The 5582-nt window shown below is 41.9% G+C and overlaps 1 pseudogene; it reads left to right on the top strand.

Moving 5' to 3' along the window:
- The first annotated feature begins 121 nt into the window (after nt 1–121).
- Nucleotides 122–1831, top strand: LOC132017456 (large ribosomal subunit protein uL11-like; annotated as a pseudogene).
- The last annotated feature ends 3751 nt before the right edge of the window (nt 1832–5582 follow it).

The following is a 5582-nucleotide window of genomic DNA, read 5'->3' as shown; positions in this document are numbered from 1 at the left end:
TTTGAACCCGATTTTTCTGATCTGCTTTGAAATGGGCCTGGTTTCCGTGGGTAAAGAAACGTGATGATCTCCTTTTTCTTAATATAATTGTCTCCACCCCCCCCCACCCCCACTCTTTCAGGGAGCATCAGGTGGAGAGATCACCAGGAGAGGGTGAGTACTGGATTTTCTCTACAATTTCAGAACTTCCCTATCCCATTGCCATGGCAGCAGTTTTTCTTGGCAGGGTGTGAAACCTCTCCTGCGTGTGCTTTGACCCTCTTCAGGGTTGTTCCCATCCCTGTCACTCTTCATCTGGAGCTGTTAGAACACATTTCCTTTCCCTGCCCCTTGGTAGCTCTGGATTTCTCTCGAGGCAAGTCACCAGTGAATTACAGGTGAATTACAGGTGAACCCCCAAAGTCAAGATACATATGCATGACTTTTCAACCTGATCATTTCTTTCTTATATGTGTCCAGATTAAAGAGTTTTCTTAGCCATTCCTTTGAATAAACTAACAGAGATAAAGAGTGCTCCCTTCCTCTGGGAAGCTTTTATAACATCACCATAAAGTCGAAATGAGATGGAGTTTTAAGTTACATTTGTGGGCAGTCACAGCAATCATGCATTAATTCTGCTGAAAGGAACAGAAAGCTGGCGCATAAAACATGTGAATGCTCCTGGAAGCCAACCACAATTGTTCCCAGGCTTTGACTAGTGGGAATTCCTGGCAGAGGGGCCCTGTGAGAGCCAAAGCAGACAGTTGCTGAGCTGCTTGGAGATCTTATTTGCTCGTCTCCAAGAGGGCATGCAGTCTTTGGAAAACTAATGAAAAGAGATTCTGACCCTCCCTCTCTATGAGGAAGGCTCCCAGCCTACAGTTCCATTCTTGTACCTCTATTCAGCTCAAGCAAAGCCAGCCTCACAGATCCACCTCACCACACCCTCTTTCTGTCTCATGAGAAAGAAGTCTGTTCTGCCAGTGATCATTTTCCCTGCTTTCTGAGAATCTAATTTGCTCTGACGTCCAGCAACATTTCTTTCATGAGTTGACTGCGCTAGCTGTCATTCGTGCCGTTAGCTTCAATTTGTCCTTCAGCCCACCATTCTGTCTTCTAACCCCGCCACTCCTTGAAACTACCCTTGCTAAGGCTTCTACCCAGGGAAACTTACTTCCATGAGCCTCTCCGTGATCATATCCGCCTTTTCCTCTAGAGGAAACCACCATACTAAATTCTGTATTATCTTTTTCAGTTTTCAGCTTGGAGCAGGTGAAGGTGCAACTCACTTCAGTCGTCCCGAATACAAGTTCCTCTGACAGTGGCTGTGCCCAGTATGCCACCTACGTTTGACCCCAACAAGACCAAGGTTGTATACCTAAGGTACACTGGTGGAGAAGTCAGTGCCATGTCTGACCTGGCCCCTGAGATTGAACCCTTGGGTCAGTCTCCAAAAGAGTCTGGCACCAGTAATTGAAAGGATCTGAGGATTACAGTGAAACTGACTATTCAGAACACACCGGCCCAGATTGAAGTAGCACCTTCTGCCTCTGCCCCAATTATCAGAGCCTTCAAGGAACTTCCAAGAGACAGAAAGAAGCAGAAAAACATTAAGCACAGTGGAAATACCAAATCTGATGAGACTGTCCACATTCCCCAGCATATGCAGCATTGATCCTTAGCCAGAGAACTCTCTGGAATCATTAAAGAGATCCTAGAGACTGCTTGGTCTGTTGGCTGCAATGTTGATGGCTACCACCCTCATGACATTGTAGAGAACATCAATAGTGGTGCAGTGAAATGCCCAGCTGGTTAGAAACTACAGGGGAAATATTTCAAAGGAAATATTTCAATGAAGAATCATTTGACAACCAAAAAAAAAAAAAAGTTCCCTGTGTGTATTAATAACTCTCTTATCACAAATAAATGTATCCCTAAACACAACATTGTACAGTTTTACCTAGTTTTGTACAGTTTGTACAGTTTTTTGCCTAGTTTTGGACTTTTTGTAAATGGAAGCAATCTGGGAGAGCCTAGGTGGCTCAGTCAGTTAAGTGGCCAACTCGATTTCAGCTCAGGTCATGATTTTAGGATTGTGAGATTGAGCCCCATGCAGGGCTCTGCACTAAGCAGGGAGTCTGCTGGAGATTTTTTCCTTCTGTCCTCCCCTCCCCCCCAACCCTTACCCCTGTTCGAGTATGCAGCAGGCACTCTCTCTCTCACTAAAATAAATAAATGAATCTCAAAAAAAGAAAAGGAATCATTTTGCACTCTTCCTATGCATTTTGCTTTTCTCACTCAGCATTCTGTTTCTGAGATTCAGCTATTCAATTTCTCTGCTATATAGTGTTTCATTGTAAGAAGATACCGCAATTTATTTACCCAGTCTACTTTTGGACATGGGGTTGGCTCCAGTTTTTGCTGTTGCAAACACTGTTGCTATGAACACTCAAATATTTCTCCCAATGCATATGTGTAAGAGTTTTTAGGATGATTATCTAGAAGTGGAATTGTTGGGTCTTAAGGAATGTAAGTGTTCAAATTTACTAGGTAGTCAGTAGTCATTACTAGGTAGTCAGTAGTCTGACTACTACTAGGTAGTCAGTAGTCAGTAGTCAATCCTAGGTAATGCCGGAGTGTTTTCTTTCTTTCTTTCTTTCAAGATTTATTTATTTGAGAGCAAGAGAGTGTGTGAGCAGGGAAGGAACAGAGAGAGTAGGAGAAAGATGATCCCAAGCAGGCTCCACACTCAGCATTGACCCCCGGTTCCATGTCATGACCCTGAGATCATGACAGAAGCCAAAATCAAGAGCCAGCCAGTTTACTGACTGAGTCACCCAGGTGCCCCACCAAATTGTTTTCTAAACCAGTTGTATCAATTTTCATCCCTATCAACAATGTGTTAAAGTTCCCCTTCCTCTACATCTTTGGATTGTGTGTGTGTGAAACTATTTCTTATTATAGTTGTGATTGGTATTTCTCCAATTAGCAGTACAATTGAATATCTTTAATATTTAATAAATTTTCTTGTTCTCTTTTTTGTTAATTGGTCTTGCGTTTTGCTCTACTTCATGTATTTTTTAAGGTTTTATTTATCTCTTTGAGAGAGAGAGACAGAGAGAGCACAAGCAGAAGAGAGGCAGAGGGAGAGGAAGAAGCAGACTCTTCACTGAGCAGAAAGCCCGCCGTGGGGCTCCATCGCAGGATCTGAAGATCACAATGGAAGCAGACCTTAACCATCTGAGCAACTTCAGCGCCCCTGTTTCATGTATTTTGAGAAATCCTTCCTGACCCTGAGGTATACAAATATTCTTCTGTATTTCCTTCCAAAAGTTTTAAAGTTTTGGGGCACCTGATTGGCTCAGTCAGTAGAGCAAGTCATTCTTCATCTCGGGATTGTGAGTTCAAGCTCCACGTTGGGTGTTGAGAGTACTTTAAAAAATAAAATCTTGGGGCACCTGGGTGGCTTGTCGTTGGCGCATCTGCCTTCGGCTGTCGTAATCCCAGGTTCCTTGGATTAAGCCCTGCATCGGCCTCCCTCCTGAGTGGGGAGCCTTCTTCTCCTTCTCCCTTTCCCCCTGCTTATGTTTCCTCTCTTGCTGTCTCTCTCTCTATCAAATAAATAAGTAAAATCTTTTAAAAAATAAAAATAAATAAATAATAAAATCTTTTTAGAAAGTTTTAAAGTTTTGCCTTTCACATTTAAGTACATATTCCATCTGAAATTCATTTCTCCTCTCATTTACAATGCCAAAGCTATCTTATAATGAATTTTCATGTATGCTTGAATCTGTTTTGGGTTCTCTATTTTGTTCCCTTTGCCTATTCCTTTTTTTTCTCCATTTGCCTACTCCCGTGCTACTACCATACCGCCTGAAAACTGGTAGTTTTTCATTAAATCTTGATTTCTTTTTTTTTTTTTAAGATTTTATTTATGTATTCAACAGAGAGAGAGATCACAAGTAGGCAGAGAGGCAGGCAGAGAGAGAGAGGGAAGCAGGCTCCCTGTAGAGCAGAGAGCCTGATGTGGGCCCCGATCCCAGGGCCCTGAGATCATGACCTGAGCTGAAGGCAGAGGCTTTAACCCACTAAGCCACCCAGGAGCCCCTAAATCTTGATTTCTTATCATAGACATCCTACCCTGATCTACTTCTTTTCCATAAGAAATCTCAAGTATTCTGGGGAACCTGGATGGCTCAGTCGTTAAGCATCTGCCTTCGGCTCAGGTCATGATCCCAGGGTCCTGGGATCAAGCCCCATGTTGGCCTCCCTGCTCACCAGGAAGCCTGCTTCTCCCTCTCCCACTCCCCCAGCTTGTGTTTCTGTTCTCATTCTCTCTCTGTCAAATAAATGAATAAATAAATAAATAAAATATTTTTAAAAAGAAAAAGAAATCTCAAATGTTCTAAGCTCTTTTGTCTTCCATAGACATTTTAGGACTTGCTTGTCTGGATCTATGAAAATTTTGTAATTAGTTTTTTTAATTTAATAAGTTTTTTAAAGGTAACTCTGCCAAATGTGGGGCTCAAACTCCCAACCTGATGATCAAGAGTCGCATACTCTCCTGAGCCAGCCAGGCGCCTTCCATGAAATTTTTGTGATCTTGATTTGAAATCCCAGAGAATCTATGTGGTGGGTGGCATTGTTTATTCACAATTGTTTATTCTCATCCTACTTTGCCATGCTTTCCTGTAGTGGTGTAGACTCCTCTGCCGCACTGGTTTGGAGCTTGTGTGACTTGCCTTGACCAACACCAGGTTGGAGCAGAAGCTTTAAAAATGTTGTGTACTTTAGTGCTTCCCAGCCCCTGCTTTTCTCACCTTGAGCTTTTGCCCTGTGCTATAAGAATATGTCACAAAGAGTGGCTGCCTCTTTAGCTGGGATCTCAGTAGGAGAAAACACATGGTCTGCAGCCCTCATGTAATGGGAGCAAGAAACAAATTGTTTGCTGCTGTTGCAATTTGGAGAGAATTAACATCTTTACACTGTTGAGTCTTCCTATCTATGAACACTTTTGACATGTCTGTCCGTTCACTTAGAATTTTAGTGACTTAAAACATTTTTTAAACTTTTCATTTTCTGGGGTGCCTGAGTGGCTCAGTTGGTTAAGCAACTGCCTTCAGCTCAGGTCACAATCTCAGGGTCCTGGAATCAAGTCCTGTGTCCAGCTCTCCACTCAGCGGGGAGTCTGCTTCTCCTTTTCCCTCTCCCTCTGTATTCTCCCTCTCTCTCAAATAAATAAAACCTTTTTTAAAAAAACTTTTCATTATCTGAGATTTATTAATCTTTTTTTTACCATTGCAAGTGATATCTCTACCTCTAAAAGCACATTTTCTACCCTTTTCTTATCAAGAAAAATACAAATATCTTTGTTTATTGAATTTACATCCAAAAACATGGCTAAGTTCTGTTATTAACTTGAGAACTTGTAGGTTCTTCAGTTTTCTATGTACCTACAAGTAAGGATATTTTATTTCGAATCTTTATATCTTTTTTTTTTTGAGATTTTATTTATTTATTTATTTGACAGACAGAGATCACAAGTAAGTAGAGAGTCAGGCAGAGAGAGAGGAGGAAGCAGGCTCCCTGCTGAGCAGAGAGCC

Source organism: Mustela nigripes, chromosome 5, assembly GCF_022355385.1.
Source record: "Mustela nigripes isolate SB6536 chromosome 5, MUSNIG.SB6536, whole genome shotgun sequence".
Taxonomy (NCBI): domain Eukaryota; kingdom Metazoa; phylum Chordata; class Mammalia; order Carnivora; family Mustelidae; genus Mustela; species Mustela nigripes.
Note: the sequence above shows the minus strand (reverse complement) of the source record. Positions and strands in the feature narration are given on the sequence as shown.